The following is a 16781-nucleotide window of genomic DNA, read 5'->3' on the forward strand; positions in this document are numbered from 1 at the left end:
TGCAATGAACAGTGAAAAATGGGATCCATCTGTGAGGAGCACACCTTTTCAACATGCCCCATGCTATTGAATGTGAGCATTTGCCCACTCAAGTTGGTTACGACGACAAACTGCAGTCAGGTCGAGACCCTGATGAGGACGACAAGCTTTCCGATGAGCTTCCCTGAGACGGTTATTGCAGTTTGTGCAGAAATTCTTTGGTTATGCAAACCAATTGTTGCAGCAGCTGTCTGGGTGGCTGGTCTAAGATGATCATGAACTTGCACCTGCTGTATGTGGAGGTCCTGAGCTAGTGTAGTTACACGTGGTTGTGTGGCAGGTTGGATGTACCGCCACAGACTCTGAAACACCTTTGGAGACGGCTTATGGTCGAGAAATGAACATTCAATTTATGGGCAGCAGCTCCGGTGGACATTCCTGCAGTCAGGATGCCAACTGCACGCTCCCTTAAAACTTGCGACATCCATCTGATTGTGCCATGTGATAAAACTGCACATTTCAGAGTGGCCTTTTTATTGTGGGCAGCCTGAGGCACACCTGTGCAATAATCATCCGTTTTTTTCAGCATCTTGATATGCCACACCTGTGAGATGGGATTGGTTATCTTGGCAAAGAAGAAATGCTCATTAACACAAATTTATACGGATTGTGTATATGGTAAAAGTTTTAGATCTTTGAGTTCAACTGATGAAAAATGGGAGAAAAAAACTAAGTGTTGTGTTTATATTTTTGTTCAGTGTAGTAAAATTCTGATCAAAAGTTTCTCTCGGTCTAATCGTAATGAGCATATGTCAGTCAGTGGACTCTCTGTGGAGGACGACGGGGTGGTTCATAACAGGACAAACTCTGTCAGTCCTGGCTGGCTGCCAGCCAGCACTCTTACTTGATCCCTGCAAGTGGCCGAGAAAGACAACGTCTTTACCACGGCCCACCAACAAAGTCTATGCATTGTTGTGTCTGTAGATGTTGGACAAACACAACCCAAAATTGCCTGTACGGTCAATGTAGGTTTTATTATGGTCACAGTTTGACCCCAAGACTGATTATTCCTCAGTAATGTTTTTTTCCGTAGCGCCATGACGTAAACCGCACATGTGCAGACAGGACAGGCCGCCCACAGACGTGATTACAACAGATGCAGTTGCTAATCAGAAGCAGGGAAAATATGCGTTGCAGCCGACCGAAGCTTATGAAACACGGCACGTTACAAAACACAATTTGTTTTTCTTCTCGATATAAAAAAAAACAACAACATGCAGCTCTCTCTGCGTGTCTCTTTCTGTCATTCTCGCTTCCCAGAGATCCATTAGCTGCATTTAAAGCGCTCTGGAAGACAAACTGTCAACCCAAGTCATACGGACATGGGTTCATATGTAGAACAGATGTGTTGGACAGTAGAACGATACAACATGGAGGGACCATAGTGGGAGACATTTCAGAGTTAGACACATGGAAGAGACAAAATGTTGTAACCATAGGGGGATACATGCTGAACCACAGATATCGACAGGAACATTTGGACAGTGTAGAAGGAGACAGAACAAAAGGACCACAATGACTGTTGTAAGGTATGTTGGTCCATAAATTAAATAGATGTTCTGAGCCGTAGTAAGAAAAATTTATTGGTATCCCAGAGAGAAAAGGCTATGGACACTAAGGTATTGATCAGTAGGAATGGAAGGACCATAGGGACAGACATCTAGGATTATGGTAAGAGACAGAATCTAATGTCTGACATTTGGGACAGTTGAGTGTAACATAATACATTGGTTCATAAGTTCAACAGTTTTGTTGAACCATAGCAAGACAAATGTATCAGTACACCGGAGACTGAAGGCTGTCGACACTAAGGTATTGGACAGCAAGGAGAGACAGACTGGGAGGACTATAGGAACTGACATTTAGTTGGTGGGATGGATAGTAGGAAGAAACAGAAGCGAGGGACCGTTCAAAGACATAAGACATGTTGGTTCATAAGTTGAACAGATGCTTTGAACCATAGCAAGACAAATGTATCAGTATCCCCCCAAAAATGTTTTGGACACTATGGAGCGACAAAATGGAGGGACTTTTACATAGTTATTTAGGGTGTCGGACAGTAGGAAGTAACAGTAACTAAGGACCATTAGGAGAGACATTAACATGTTGGTTGATAAGTTGATAAGACAATAGGAAGAGACAGAATGTAGGAACTATTTAGAGAAATGTTCAATCGTAGAACGCGACTGAGCTGTTTGGACAGTAGGGAGAGACATAAGATATATGTTGGTCCTGGTTGTCCCTATACCAATATTTTTGATACTTTTCGATACTTTTCTAAATAAAGGGCACCATAAAAATGTTTTATTATTGGCTTTATTTTTACAAAGAATCTTACGATACAATAAACATATGTTTCTTATTGCAATCGAAGAACAATTTTGGGATATTGGGAACCAGTATTTTTCAAACAGAGTATAGTACTGTTTGTGATTCATTAGTTCCGCGGTTATTTTTTTAGTACCGTTATACTGTTTAATCCTAGTTTGGACACAAGGGTATTGTATCTTAACAGTTTAGTCATGTCAGCCATGTCGAACTATAGAAAGCAACAGAGGTGTTGGATACTAGCGACAGATAAGAAAGACTGGAGAGCCATAGCATTGGAAGAGACATACACTATACATAAGACCATCAGGACAGACATACAGTTGTGGTCAAAAGTTTATATACACTTGTAAAGAGTGATCCAATGATTTGTACAACTCCTATTTTTTTGTGATAAAGTGATTGGAGCACATTCTTGTTGGTCACAAAAACACATTCATGAAGTTTGGTTCTTTTATGAATTTATTATGGGTCTACTGAAAATGTGACTAAATCTGCTGGGTCAAAAGTATACATACAGCAATGTTAATATTTGGTTTCATGTCCCTTGGCAAGTTTCACTGCAATAAGGCGCTTTTGGTAGCCATCCACAAGCTTCTGGCTAGCTTCTGGTTGAATTTTTGACCATTCCTCTTGACAAAATCGGTGCAATTCGGCTAAATGTGTTTGTTTTCTGACATGGACATTTTTCTTCAGCATTGTCCATACATTTAAGTCAAGACTTTGGAAGGCCATTCTAAAACCTTAATTCTAGCCTGATTTAGCCATTCCTTTACCACAGAACTTTCCTTCAGAAGGTCTTATCTTTGTCCATGTGATGTCAGATGAAACAAAAATAGAGCTGTTTGGCCACAATACCCAGCAATATGTTTGGAGGAGAAAAGGTGAGGCCTTTATTCCCAGAAACAACATCCCTACTAGGGCTGCAAATCTTTGGGTGTCCCACGATTCGATTCAATATCAATTTTTGGGATCTTGATTCGATTCAAAATCGATCTTATTTTTTTTTTCAATTCAACACGATTCTCGATTCAAAAACAATTTTTTTCCCGATTTAAAAGGATTCTCTATTCGTTCAATACATAGGATTTCAGAAGGATCTAGCCCAGTCTGCTGACATGCAAGCAAAGTAGTAGATTTTTTTTTAAATGCTTTTATAATTGTAAAGGACAATGTTTTATCAACTGATTGCAAAGATGTAAATTTCTTTTAACTATTAAACAAACCAAAAATATGACATATTTTATCTTTGTGAAAACATTGGACACAGTGTGTTGTCAAACTTATGAGATGCGATGCAAGTGTAAGCCACTGTGACACTATTGTTCTTTTTTATTATTTTTATAAATGTCTAATGATAATGTCAATGAGGGATTTTTAATGACTGCTATGCTGAAATTATAACTAATATTGATACTGTTGTTGATAATATTCATTTTTGTTTCACTACTTTTTGTTGTTCTGTGTCGTGTTTTTGTCTTCTCTCAATTGCTCTGTTAATTGCAGTTCTTAGTGTTGCTGGGTCGGGTTTGGTTTTAGAATTGGATTGCATTGTTATGGTATTGTTGTGTATTGCTTTGTTGGATTGATAAAAAAAACAAAACGATTTAAAAAAAAAAAAAGAGAATCGATTCTGAATCGTACAATGTGAGAATCGCGATTCAAATTCGAATCGATTTTTTTCCCACACCCCTAATCCCTACCGTCAAGCACAGTGGTGGCAGTAATATTCTCTGGGCCTGTTTTGCAGCCAATGGAACTGGTGCTTTACAGAGAGTAAATGGGATAATGAAAAAGGAGGATTACCTCCAAATTCTTCAGGACAACAAAAAATTACAGCCCGCAGGTTGGGTTTTGGGCACAGTTGGGTGTTCCAACAGGACAATGACCCCAAACACACATCAAAAGTGGTAAAAGAATGGATCAATCAGGCTAGAATGAAGGTTTTAGAATGGCCTTCCCAAAGTCCTGACTTAAACGTGTGGACAATGCTGAAGAAACAAGTCTGTGTCAGATAACAAACACATTTAGCTGAACTGCAACAATTCTGTCAAGAGGAGTGGTCAAATATTCAACCAAAAGCTAGCCAGAAGCTTGTGGATAGCTACCAAAAGCGCCGTATGTATACTGTATGTATACTTTTGACCAAGCAGATTTGCTCACATTTTCAATAGACCATAAATTTGTAAATGAACCAAACTTCATGAATGTGTTTTTGTGACCAACAAGTATGTGCTCCAATCACTCTTTTACAAAAAATATAAGCGTGTAGAAATGATTGGAAAGTCAATACAGCCATGACTTTGTTCTTTTGATCGCGACTAAAAGACAATGAACCCCGGGAAGGGACATTTGTGTTGGACTGAAGTAGAAGACGTCTGTCTTCAACTTTATTTTGGCACAAACACGCCATTGCTGCATAAATATAAAGGTCAGATTTCTGTAAAAGCTTTTTGAAGACTTGGGCGTGTGAACGCCAAAAAGGACGTGGACGTCCCATCGCATGAAACCCAGCCAGGCTGTTTTAAATAAACCCCAATAGAAAAGAGAAAAACAATGTTTATTGTGACCAGAAGTGATGATCTATACTTCGTCAGACGACGTTGTTTACACGCCAACGTCTCATCTCTTGGCTTTCCCTTGTCCTCGCTGTGTGTGTCGCCCCTTTCGTCCCCTCCTGTTGCGATGAAAAGTGTTATGAATGTATGCGTCTTAATTCTCCTGCGCCGGCGTCTGTGGGTGGGCCCTGGCCGAGGACGCTTAAATGGGAAACCATGTCTAGTTTAACCGAGCTGCTCTAAGCCGATTCTTTAAGGTCACGTTGGCACCAATGGGGGATTAGTTTGCTTCAGATCAATGTCTGATTGGCTGCTTTCTCTCGTCCATTGCCTCCCGGTGTCCCTGCAGAATGCTGCCACAGTTTTGCGATTTGTCCTCGGCCAGAAGAAAGGCTTTCCCTTCCCGCAGAGGACAAAGATGCATATTAGCTCAGATTTGCTGTTTTTTTTTTTTTCTTGTTTCTCTGCCAGACTTCTCGCTCCAAAAGGATCAAACGTGCGATGATGTGAGCGCTGATGTTTTTGCCACCCGTGTGCGTTGGCGCCACGATGAAGAGGCATTGTTATTAGCATTTAACAATTTTAGATAACATAAAGACTATATTAACTAGGGATGTCCCGATCCAGGTTTTTGCACTTCCAATCCGATACCGATACTGGCCGATACAGGCCTATCCGAGCATATATTAAAGTTTAAAGTTATTTAGCATACTTAGTTGTCAGATTCATGCTGAAAAGGATTTTAGTACTCTTGATAGCAACTAGCCAGCTAGGTGAGTATGAATAATGCACAATGGTTGGTATTGAAGGATAAACACAAAATAGAAAAACGTTTACATGACAAACAGAAATGGCGTCATTAAACAGTAAAAAAGTGAACAGTATAAAGCGCAAATAATGCTGTAAACATTATTTAAAAAAAAAAAAGCAAAACACACAAACAACCTGAGTGGGATAAAAGGTCTATAACTCAGCATCAATACCAGCTCTTGAACAAGTGTAAACTTAATTAAAAAAAATATATATATCCACACACTCCTTTCAATTGTTTGCCCTAGTCAGGTGGGACAAACAATTGAAGTCCAAGCATAATGGGGAGATTCTTTCTAACAAAGACGAGAACTTCAAGATGCTCAGGTGTTCATCAATGATGAGTGCTAAAGCCTCTCACTCTCAAGAGTCATTAAAATGTCTTACAACTTTACCACCACGCTTGACTTTATTTTGGCATGTTTTGCACTCCACCTCTTCATCTTTTTCTTTTTGTACGGTAAAATAATCCCACACAGCTGACATTTTTACCGTAACTTTTAATTCACACGGCCGTCTTAACGGTTAGAACACAGACCTGTGGATGTGTTGAAACTTGAAGGTGTGCTGGAAAATGCGGAACGGAGCTTAGGGCGCAGCAGAAATGTGGAATGTATTATTTAAATTGGTGCGTTGGAAAACACGGTCCGGAGTTTAAAAAAAAAACTGGATCTGGATCGGCATTTTCCCATGCCTTGCCGATATGCATTTTTTGGCAAATATCGGCGGCCGTTCCGATCCAAATATCGGATCAGGGCAACCCTAATATTAACCATCTCCATCTGTATAGCTAACTGTCAGAGATCGTTTAACTATGTCAGGGGTCGGCAACCTAAAATGTTGAAAGAGCCATATTGGTCCAAAAATAAAAAAACAAATCTGTCTGGAGCCGCAAAAAAATTAAAAGCCATATTACATACAGATAGTGTGTCATGAGAAATAAATTGAATTAAGAGGACTTAAAGAAAACTGAATGACCTCAAATATAGCTACAAATGAGGCATAATGATGCAATATGTACATATAGCTAGCCTAAATAGCATGTTAGCATTGATTAGCTTGCAGTGACCAAATATGTCTGATTAGCACTCCACACAAGTCAAAAACATCAACAAAACTCACCTTTGTGCATTCATGCACAACTTTGAAAGTTTGCTGTACAAAATGAGACGGGAAAAGAAGTGGCATAAAACACGTCTTAGAAAGTCGGAGCAAGTTATAGATGTAAACAAACTACGGTGAGTTCAAGGACCGCCAAAATTGGGAGGACAAAACGGCGCTCGCCACATACTCGAATCAGTGAAGCATGTTTAATGTAAATAGTGTGCTTTCTAACAATTAGGGAGGTTTGTGTCATGTTTGTCCCCCTACAGAAACCATATTAAAGCAAAAAAATATATTTTTTATATTTTTTCCATTTTTTATTAATTTTTTGAAAAAGCTCCAGAGAGCCACTAGAGCGGCGCTAGAGCCGCGGGTTGCCGACCCCCGAGTTATGTCAACACAGTAATGATATTTATCTTTAAGGATATCGCATCCTAGAACGGGGGTCAGCAACACGCGGCTCTCCAGTGGCTCCCTGGAAAACGCATTGAAATGAGAAGGCTTGTCCAAAATTTTGGCCTGTACCGTACGTTAGGGCTGGGCGATATGGCCTTTTTTTAATATCTCAATATTTTTGGGCCATATCGCAATACACGATATATATCTTGATATTTTGCCTTAGGCTTGAATAAACACTTGATGCATATAATCACAGCAGTATGATGATTCTATGTGTCTACATTAAAACATTCTTCTTCATACTGCATTAATTTATGCTCATTTTAAACTTTCATGAAGAGAAGGAAATCACAACTAAGTCAATTGACCAAAACTGTATTTATTAAACAGTTATTAGGCAGTGGCACAAACATTCATGTCATTTCCAAAACAGAAAGTGCAAGATTGTCAGAGACATTTTAAAGGCCTACTGAAATGAGATTTTCTTATTTAAACGGGGATAGCAGGTCCATTTTATGTGTCATACTTGATCATTTCGGGATATTGCCATATTTTTGTTGAAAGGATTTAGTAGAGAACATCCACGATAAAGTTCACAACTTTTGGTCGCTAATAAAAAAGCCTTGCCTTTACCGGAAGTAGCAGACAATGTGCGCGTGACCTCACGGGTTGTAGGGCTCCTCACATCCTCACATTGTTTACAATCTTAGCCAGCAGCAGCTAGAGCCATTCGGACCGAGAAAGCAACAATTTCCCCATTAATTTGAGCGAGGATGAAAGATTTTTGGATGAGGAAATTTAGAGTGAAGGACTAGAAAAGAAAAGAAAAGGCGATTGCAGTGGGAGCGATTCAGATGTTATTAGACAGATTTACAAGGATAATTCTAGAAAATCCCTTATCTGCCTATTGTGTTGCTAGTGTTTTAGTGATATTAAATAGTACCTGATAGTCAAAGGGGTGTTGCCACGGGTGTGTTGTGAGGGAAGTCACGCAGCTGCAGCAGGACGGAAGCTTCGCTGATGTCTCTGGTAAGAAGCGACTTTTTACCACAATTTTCTCACCGAAACCTGCTGGTTGACATTTGGTCGGGATCCATGTTCGCTTGACCGCTCTGATCCGTAGTAAAGTTTCACCTCCGGGAATTTTAAACAAGGAATCACCGTGTGTTTGTGTGGCTAAAGGCTAAAGCTTCCCAACTCCATCTTTCTACTTTGACATCTCCAATATTAATTGAACAAATTGCAAAAGATTCAGCAACACAGATGTCCAAAATACTGTGTAATTATGCGGTTAAAGCAGACGACTTTTAGCTGTGTGTGTGCGCAGCGTTCATATATCCTAACAGTCCATGACGTCATCATTACACAACGTTTTCAAGAAGAAATTCCCAGGAAATTTAAAATTGCAATTTAGTAAACTAAAAAGGCCGTATTAGCATGTGTTGCAATGTTAATATTTCGTCATTGATATATAAACTATCAGACTGTGTGGTCGGTAGTAGTGGGTTTCAGTGGGCCTTTAAGGCCCAAGCTGTTTGTTAACATGCTTTTTTTTTTATTTCTCTTTGCTATTTGGGCTTATTGGACCCTAATTAGAATAAAAAACTAAGAATCCTCTTTTTTTTATGATGTACTTATTAGTCCATGAGTAACAAACGTGTACTTCATGGTTAGTGACATGCTAATTGTTATTTTTACACTATTTCTTCCAAATTCCATTGTATGTTATACTCTTCTGACACCACCAGATGGCAGTATTAGTGTCCACATACGCGGCCATAAGACCCCAATTCAGTAGTGTACACAATTTTGGAAATGAGAGCTAAAAGGTGCTGTCCACACATGTGGCCACTAGGGCCTTTTAGAGGTTGAAGCAGTAGGAGAGGAAGACACAAACGAGGCATGGGCAATATGAGCTAAAAATAAAATGTCCAATGACACAGATTTTTTCCCCCTACTTTATAAAGAATCCAATGATTACAGATGACACAAACAATTCCAAACAAGTTTTTTCTTTAATTTGATCAAAAACTAGTAGTTTGAAATAACACAGCATATACTACATCAATAGTTGGGGCCAGATATAAATAGTACTTTTTATGGAATCATTTTCAAAGAACTGAATTAAGAGCTTCCTCTTGGAAGAAAAACTTCTGTCTTGAATAAAATACATCTGTTAACAAAAAATGTGCCATTGCACATTTAAATAGATGATCATCTCCAACGTTGACAATATTAAATCCACGCTAAAATGTCTGTCTTTTATTTATTTCTGTAAATAAAAATGTAGTATTATAAATTGTATGCAAATAAAAAAAAATCAGGTAAACAATTGACAACACTATATTGATCAACTCAAGCTTTTTCATTCACACATCTTGGCGGTGTACAAAGCGACTGCTTTAGTGATCTTTTTCCACTGTGCTTTTTTATCATACATTGTAGGGCTGGGCCATATGGCCTTTTAATAATATCTCGATATTTTTCGGCCATGTCACAATACACCATATATAACTCGATATTTTGCCTTAGCCTTGAATGAACACTTGATACATATAATCACAGCAGTATGATGATTCTATGTGTCTACATTAAAACATTCTTCTTCATACTGCATTATTATATGCTCATTTTAAACATTCATGCAGAGATAAACTCACAACAAGGTCAATTGACCAAAACTGTATTTATTAAACAGTTATTAAGCAGTGGCACAAACATTCATGTCATTTCCAAAACAGGAAGTGACAGATTGTCAGAGACATTTTAAAACAAGCTATGAGTGCACTTTTGTGCATGATGTCACTAAGATGACATCAAAACAACACTAAATTACAGTACGCCACTACAATAGTTTAAAACAAATAAAGTGCATTTTTGTGCATGATGTCACACAAGATATTTCAATAAGTGTCAAAAAAAAAATTAGCTGCATATTAACTAGTATATGTCCTTTGCTGTGTGGTAGGTTTCTGCAGACGTTATCTCCTTCTGTTGTTGACTATTTTTTTCATACGGTGTTGATCTGGAAATAGTTGCTTCGGCATTTTGTTGGTGTGGCACTGAATGGAGATGTTGACATGCGGAGTTTCAAGCACTACTTTTTCTCTGGCAGGTGACTTTCCAAATGATGCTACATTAGCAGTGCTGCTACTTTTTGTTGCAACGCTTTTGCCGCATAATGTTATTAAGCAGTGGCACAAACATTCATGTCATTTCCAAAACAGGAAGTGACAGATTGTCAGAGACATTTTAAAACAAGCTATGAGTGCACTTTTGTGCATGATCTCTCTAAGATGACATCAAAACAACACTAAATTACAGTACGCCACTACAATAGTTTAAAACAAATAAAGTGCATTTTTGTGCATGATGTCACACAAGATATTTCAATAAGTGTCAAAAAAAAATTAGCTGCATATTAACTAGTATATGTCCTTTGCTGTGTGGTAGGTTTCTGCAGACGTTATCTCCTTCTGTTGTTGACTATTTTTTCTCATACGGTGTTGATCTGGAAATAGTTGCTTCGGCATTTCGTTGGTGTGGTGCCGAACGGAGATGTTGACATGCGGAGTTTCAAGCACTACTTTTTCTCTGGCGGGTGACTTTCCAAATGATGCTACATTAGCAGTGCTGCTACTTTTTGTAGCAACGCTTTTGCCGCATAATGTTATCAAGCAGTGGCACAAACATTCATGTCATTTCCAAAACAGGAAGTGCAAGATTGTCAGAGACACTTTAAAACAAGCTATGAGTGCACTTTTGTGCATGATGTCACTAAGATGACATCAAAACAACACTAAATTACGGTACGCCACTACAATAGTTTAAAACAAATAAAGTGCATTTTTGTGCATGATGTCGCACAAGATATTTCAATAAGTGTCAAAAAAAAAATAGCTGCATATTAACTAGTGTATGTCCTTTGCTGTGTGGTAGGTTCCTGCAGACGTTATCTACTTCTGTTGTTGACAATTTTTTTCATACGGTGTTGATCTGGAAATAGTTGCTTCGGCATTTCGTTGGTGTGGTGCCGAACGGAGATGTTGACATGCGGAGTTTCAAGCACTACTTTTTCTCTGGCAGGGGACTTTCCAAATGATGCTACATTAGCAGTGCTGCTACTTTTTGTTGCAACGCTTTTGCCGCATAATGTTATTAAGCAGTGGCACAAACATTCATGTCATTTCCAAAACAGGAAGTGCAAGATTGTCAGAGACATTTTAAAACAAGCTATGAGTGCACTTTTGTGCATGATCTCACTAAGATGACATCAAAACAACACTAAATTACAGTACGCCACTACAATAGTTTAAAACAAATAAAGTGCATTTTTGTGCATGATGTCACACAAGATATTTCAATAAGTGTCAAAAAAAAATTAGCTGCATATTAACTAGTATATGTCCTTTGCTGTGTGGTAGGTTTCTGCAGACGTTATCTCCTTCTGTTGTTGACTATTTTTTTCATACGGTGTTGATCTGGAAATAGTTGCTTCGGCATTTCGTTGGTGTGGTGCCGAACGGAGATGTTGACATGCGGAGTTTCAAGCACTACTTTTTCTCTGGCGGGTGACTTTCCAAATGATGCTACATTAGCAGTGCTGCTACTTTTTGTAGCAACGCTTTTGCCGCATAATGTTATCAAGCAGTGGCACAAACATTCATGTCATTTCCAAAACAGGAAGTGCAAGATTGTCAGAGACACTTTAAAACAAGCTATGAGTGCACTTTTGTGCATGATGTCACTAAGATGACATCAAAACAACACTAAATTACAGTACGCCACTACAATAGTTTAAAACAAATAAAGTGCATTTTTGTGCATGATGTCGCACAAGATATTTCAATAAGTGTCAAAAAAAAATAGCTGCATATTAACTAGTGTATGTCCTTTGCTGTGTGGTAGGTTCCTGCAGACGTTATCTCCTTCTGTTGTTGACAATTTTTTTCATACGGTGTTGATCTGGAAATAGTTGCTTCGGCATTTCGTTGGTGTGGTGCCGAACGGAGATGTTGACATGCGGAGTTTCAAGCATTACTTTTTCTCTGGCGGGTGACTTTCCAAATGATGCTACATTAGCAGTGCTGCTACTTTTTGTAGCAACGCTTTTGCCGCATAATTGTTCAACATATTCCAGCTTGAAGCCAAACCACCCCCAGACGATGGACCCAGATTGGCACCTTCTTTCTTTCATATTACCACCCGCACCGCACCGTTAGCATCACAGCTATTGTTACCATGTCGCTGCCTGTCTGCTCCGCGGGAGCGTGTGACGTTGCACACGTGACAGTATGTGACATATATAAGATGGTGCGCTTGTTTTAAGTCTCTGTGAGAAGGACAGACGAGAAAGAGTGGGAAACGCATGCAGTGTAATGCCAGCAGTGAAAAGCAACTGCGTGAGAACGTATACTCGAATATCACAATATAGAAATGTTCTGTATCGCACAGAGACAAACCCGCGATATATCGAGTATATCGCTGTATCGTCCAGCCCTTCTTTGTGTATATGATTCCATCATACTAAGCTGCTTTTTAGCCAAAGTTTGGTTGTTGTTTGTTTTTTGTTTGCCTCGTAAAGAGTTGCATTTCGCACACTGGACTAGAGGCTTCGGTTTCAGATACAAAAATAAGTTTGTGTTGTGCTACTGCCTTTTTTAAACAAACTTTGCAGCGTGCAGTAATTTGTCCCACACCTGTTGCCGCAAAACCAAACTCCTGACAACATTTTTCTTTTCCAAGAACAAAGGTCTCGCTGTCTTTAGCCTTAGCTTTCGTTTTCCACTGGCTTCTTTCGTATCATACATTGTATCTCATTTAAAGGATTCCACCACAGTAAGCTGCTTTTTAGCCAGAGTTTGATTGTTGTTTGTTTTTTGTTTGCCTCTGTTAGAATAATCATGTATGTATATTATCACACAACCTTAGTATGATTAAAGTCTGTTGCCATAGTTATTAGCTATTGTGCTCAAGCTGCATTTTTTCTATCTGTGTAAGGACAAGACTTCTTGTCTGAAAGGTGGACTCAGCCACAAATGTTATCTTTGTTTTAGCCCGCTAACAGCCAAGGACTTCAAGGACCTCTACGAAGATAAGATGACAGCAGGCAGACAAGGTAGAAACAAGGAAATCACAAGGCCCAGCACATTCCGTCATGTATTGTGTGTACTGGACCTGCTTTGCATAATATATGTGACCACTCCTTTTAGAGGCGGCCTCAGTGATGATGACTGTGAAACTCCTGAATTAATAGAGGGACGCGGTAGCTGTACCTTAGAGCGTAGGGCAAGACTGTGACTAAGTGTGCAGCTCCCATGCGTTCTCCTAATGAGCTAAATTGAACTCTGTCTCTGCATGGTTCCTTGCTTCTTGTCTGTTTAATAGATGTCATCAGTGTTTGAACCTGACAGCCTCGTAAAGGGTTGCATTTCCCACACTGGACTAGAGGCTTCGGTTCAGATACAAAACTAAATTTGTGTTGTGCTGCTGCCTTTTTTAAGCAAACTTTGCAGCGTGCAGTCACGCACACCTGTTGCCGCAACACCAAACTCTTGACAACATTTTCCTTTTCCAAGAACAAACGTCTCGCTGGTTTTAGCATTGGCTTTCGTTTTCCACTGGCTTCTTTCATATCATACATTGTATCTCGTTTTAAGGATTCCACCACAGTAAGCTGCTTTTTAGCCTGGAGTTTGATTGTTGTTAGTTTTTTCTTTGCCTCGTAAAGAGTTGCATTTCCCATACTTGACTAGAGGCTTCGGTTTTAGATACAAAAATAAGTTTGTGCTGTGCTGCGGCCTTTTTTAAGCAAACTTTGCAGCGTGCAGTCACTTGTCCCACACCTGTTGCTGCAAAACCAAACTACTGAAAACATTTTTCTTTTCCGAGAACAAACGTCTCCCTCTCGTTAGCGTGAGCAAAAGCCCTGTTTTGCTAGATGTGCGAATCTCTGCTAAGGAAGTAAGGGTCAAGGCGGAAGCTACAAAATTTCCTGGGGCCCAAAAATATGTATATATATTTTTTTTTTGTAAATATTGCTTAATCCTCTGCAACAAATAACTCAAATTAATTTATAAAATTTATATTTATGGCCAGGCCTACCACAAAAGTTAGCAACACTCGCGTAGCTATATGAGCTAAATTGCCAACATTTTACTCACATTTATACAGCAGCATCATGCTCGGTTAGCCTATTTGCAGAAGAAAAACTACAAAGATCAACTCCAACGCCTGTAGCTGAAGGACATTTGTTTGCAACGCTTTCGGCTGTTTTTTTTTTTATTATTATTTGTTTTGCATAATGCAAAACAAATAAAAAATGCATAATGCATAATGGTGTGTGTATAAATGGGGAGGACCAGGTCAGAGTTGAGACATGAGGAAGAAGGTTTTGCATTCAGATGTTACTGTTACAACATCATTAAATGTCACTTTTGCTATTGCTATAATGCTATTTGGTAAGAGGAGAAGAGAAAGTCAAACACAAATACAAATTGACGGAGTAAATATTGAAAGGGTTAAGAAAACACATTTTTGGGTGTAAAAATAGATTAAAAAATTAATTAAAAATCTCATGTAAAAATATAAAACATAAAGTGGCAAGAAACACGTGAATAATGAACAAAGCAAAACATGTTCTGGACCAAAAATCACTTCACTGCTCGCTAGTGTTACCATATCTGAGTTATTTTGCATAAATATGGGCAACAACTACAAATGTGCGCTTCATTCACTAAAGGTGTTACAAAAAAATATAATTTAGAATAATACATAATGTTGGATGTAGTGAACATACAAACCCTCTATTTATTAAATCACAAATATGGAAATTCAATGATTTGGTGCACTTATAAACAGCTAAAATTATACACAAAGAAAACTATAAACTGCTACCCAAGAATGTATAACAATTTTTCTCAACAAAAGAAGAGAAATATAACCTTAGAGGAAAATCTAATTTAAAACATTTGTATGCTCGTACAACACTTAAAACTAGGGATGTCCGATAATATCGGACTGCCGATGTTATCGGCCGATAAATGCTTTAAAATGTAATATCGGAAATTATCGGTATCTGTTTCAAAATTATCGGTATCTGTTTCAAAAAGTAAAATTCATGACTTCGTAGGGAGAAGTCCAGAGCGCCTGTAAACCTTAAAGGCACTGCCTTCGCGCGCTGGCCCAGTCACATAATATCGACGGCTTTTCACACACACAAGTGAATGCAAGGCCTACTTGGTCAACAGCCATACAGGTCACACTGAGGGTGGCTGTATGAACAACTTTAACACTGTTATAAATATGCGCCACACTGTGAACCCACACGATACAAGAATGACAAACACATTTTGGGAGAATATCCGCACCGTAACACAACATAAACACAACAGAACAAATACCCAGAACTTCTTGCAGCACTAACTCTTCCGGGGCGCTACAATATACACCCCCGATACCCCGCCCACCTCAACCTCCTCATGCTCTCTCAGGGAAAGCATGTCCCAAATTCCAAGCTGCTGTTTTGAGGTATGTCAAAAAAAAATAATGCACTTTGTGACTTCATTAATAAATATGGCAGTGCCATGTTGGCATTTTTTTTCATGACTTGAGTTGATTTATTTTGGAAAACCTTGTTACATTGTTTAATGCATCCAGCGGGGCATCACAACAAAATTAGGCATAATAATGTGTTAATTCCACGACTGTATATATCGGTATCGGTTGATATCGGAATCGGTAATTAAGAATTGGACGATATCTGAATATCGGATGTCGGCAAAAAAAAGCCACTATTGGACATTTCTACTTAAAACCTTTAGAATATCAACATGTGGAGTGAAATTATGGAATGGCTTAATCAAAGAAATCAAACAAAGCACTAATGTGATTCAGTTTAAGAGACTGTTCAAACTACAAGTTTTCACAAAGTACACAGAACAAGAATTATGATAAATATCTTGAAACCTTTTTATATATATTTTTTTATTGAGACAAAGATTGTTTATGTATTTAATATTTGTCCACTTACTATAGTATATTATTTATTTTTCACTGTTATGTTACAGAGAACAAGAAAAGAGGATACAATTGCTGTCGTATGAAAAAGGCTAGGATTAAATAAACTCAACTTCTTCCTACTCCTTTTCGGACCTGCTGTAATGAAACAACTGGAAATATGTGATGAATTATCGTATGCATGTTTGAAATAAACTGAAACTGAACTGAACTTTTGAATAACATGCCAACCTTTTAGCAATATGCAATAAAATCTGAGTGAACAATCTGCCTTAATCTATTTTATATTTCAGTTTTTGCACCATATAATCTTGTACAAGGGCGATAACAACACAGTTCCATTAAGTATTTTCCCAAAACCCCAATAATCAAACTTGGAATTCATAAAAAAACAGTGATGCTTCCAGTAGGACAGACAAAAAGCAAAGCAGCTTAAAGTCATTTATCCCCTTTTAAGTGGACAATTAAGTAAATGTTGACTCGGCCCGAATGAGGTGTCTCCTTCCTGTTGAGTCTGCGATCTCT

This window comes from Nerophis ophidion, linkage group LG26, assembly GCF_033978795.1.
Source record: "Nerophis ophidion isolate RoL-2023_Sa linkage group LG26, RoL_Noph_v1.0, whole genome shotgun sequence".
NCBI lineage: Eukaryota > Metazoa > Chordata > Actinopteri > Syngnathiformes > Syngnathidae > Nerophis > Nerophis ophidion.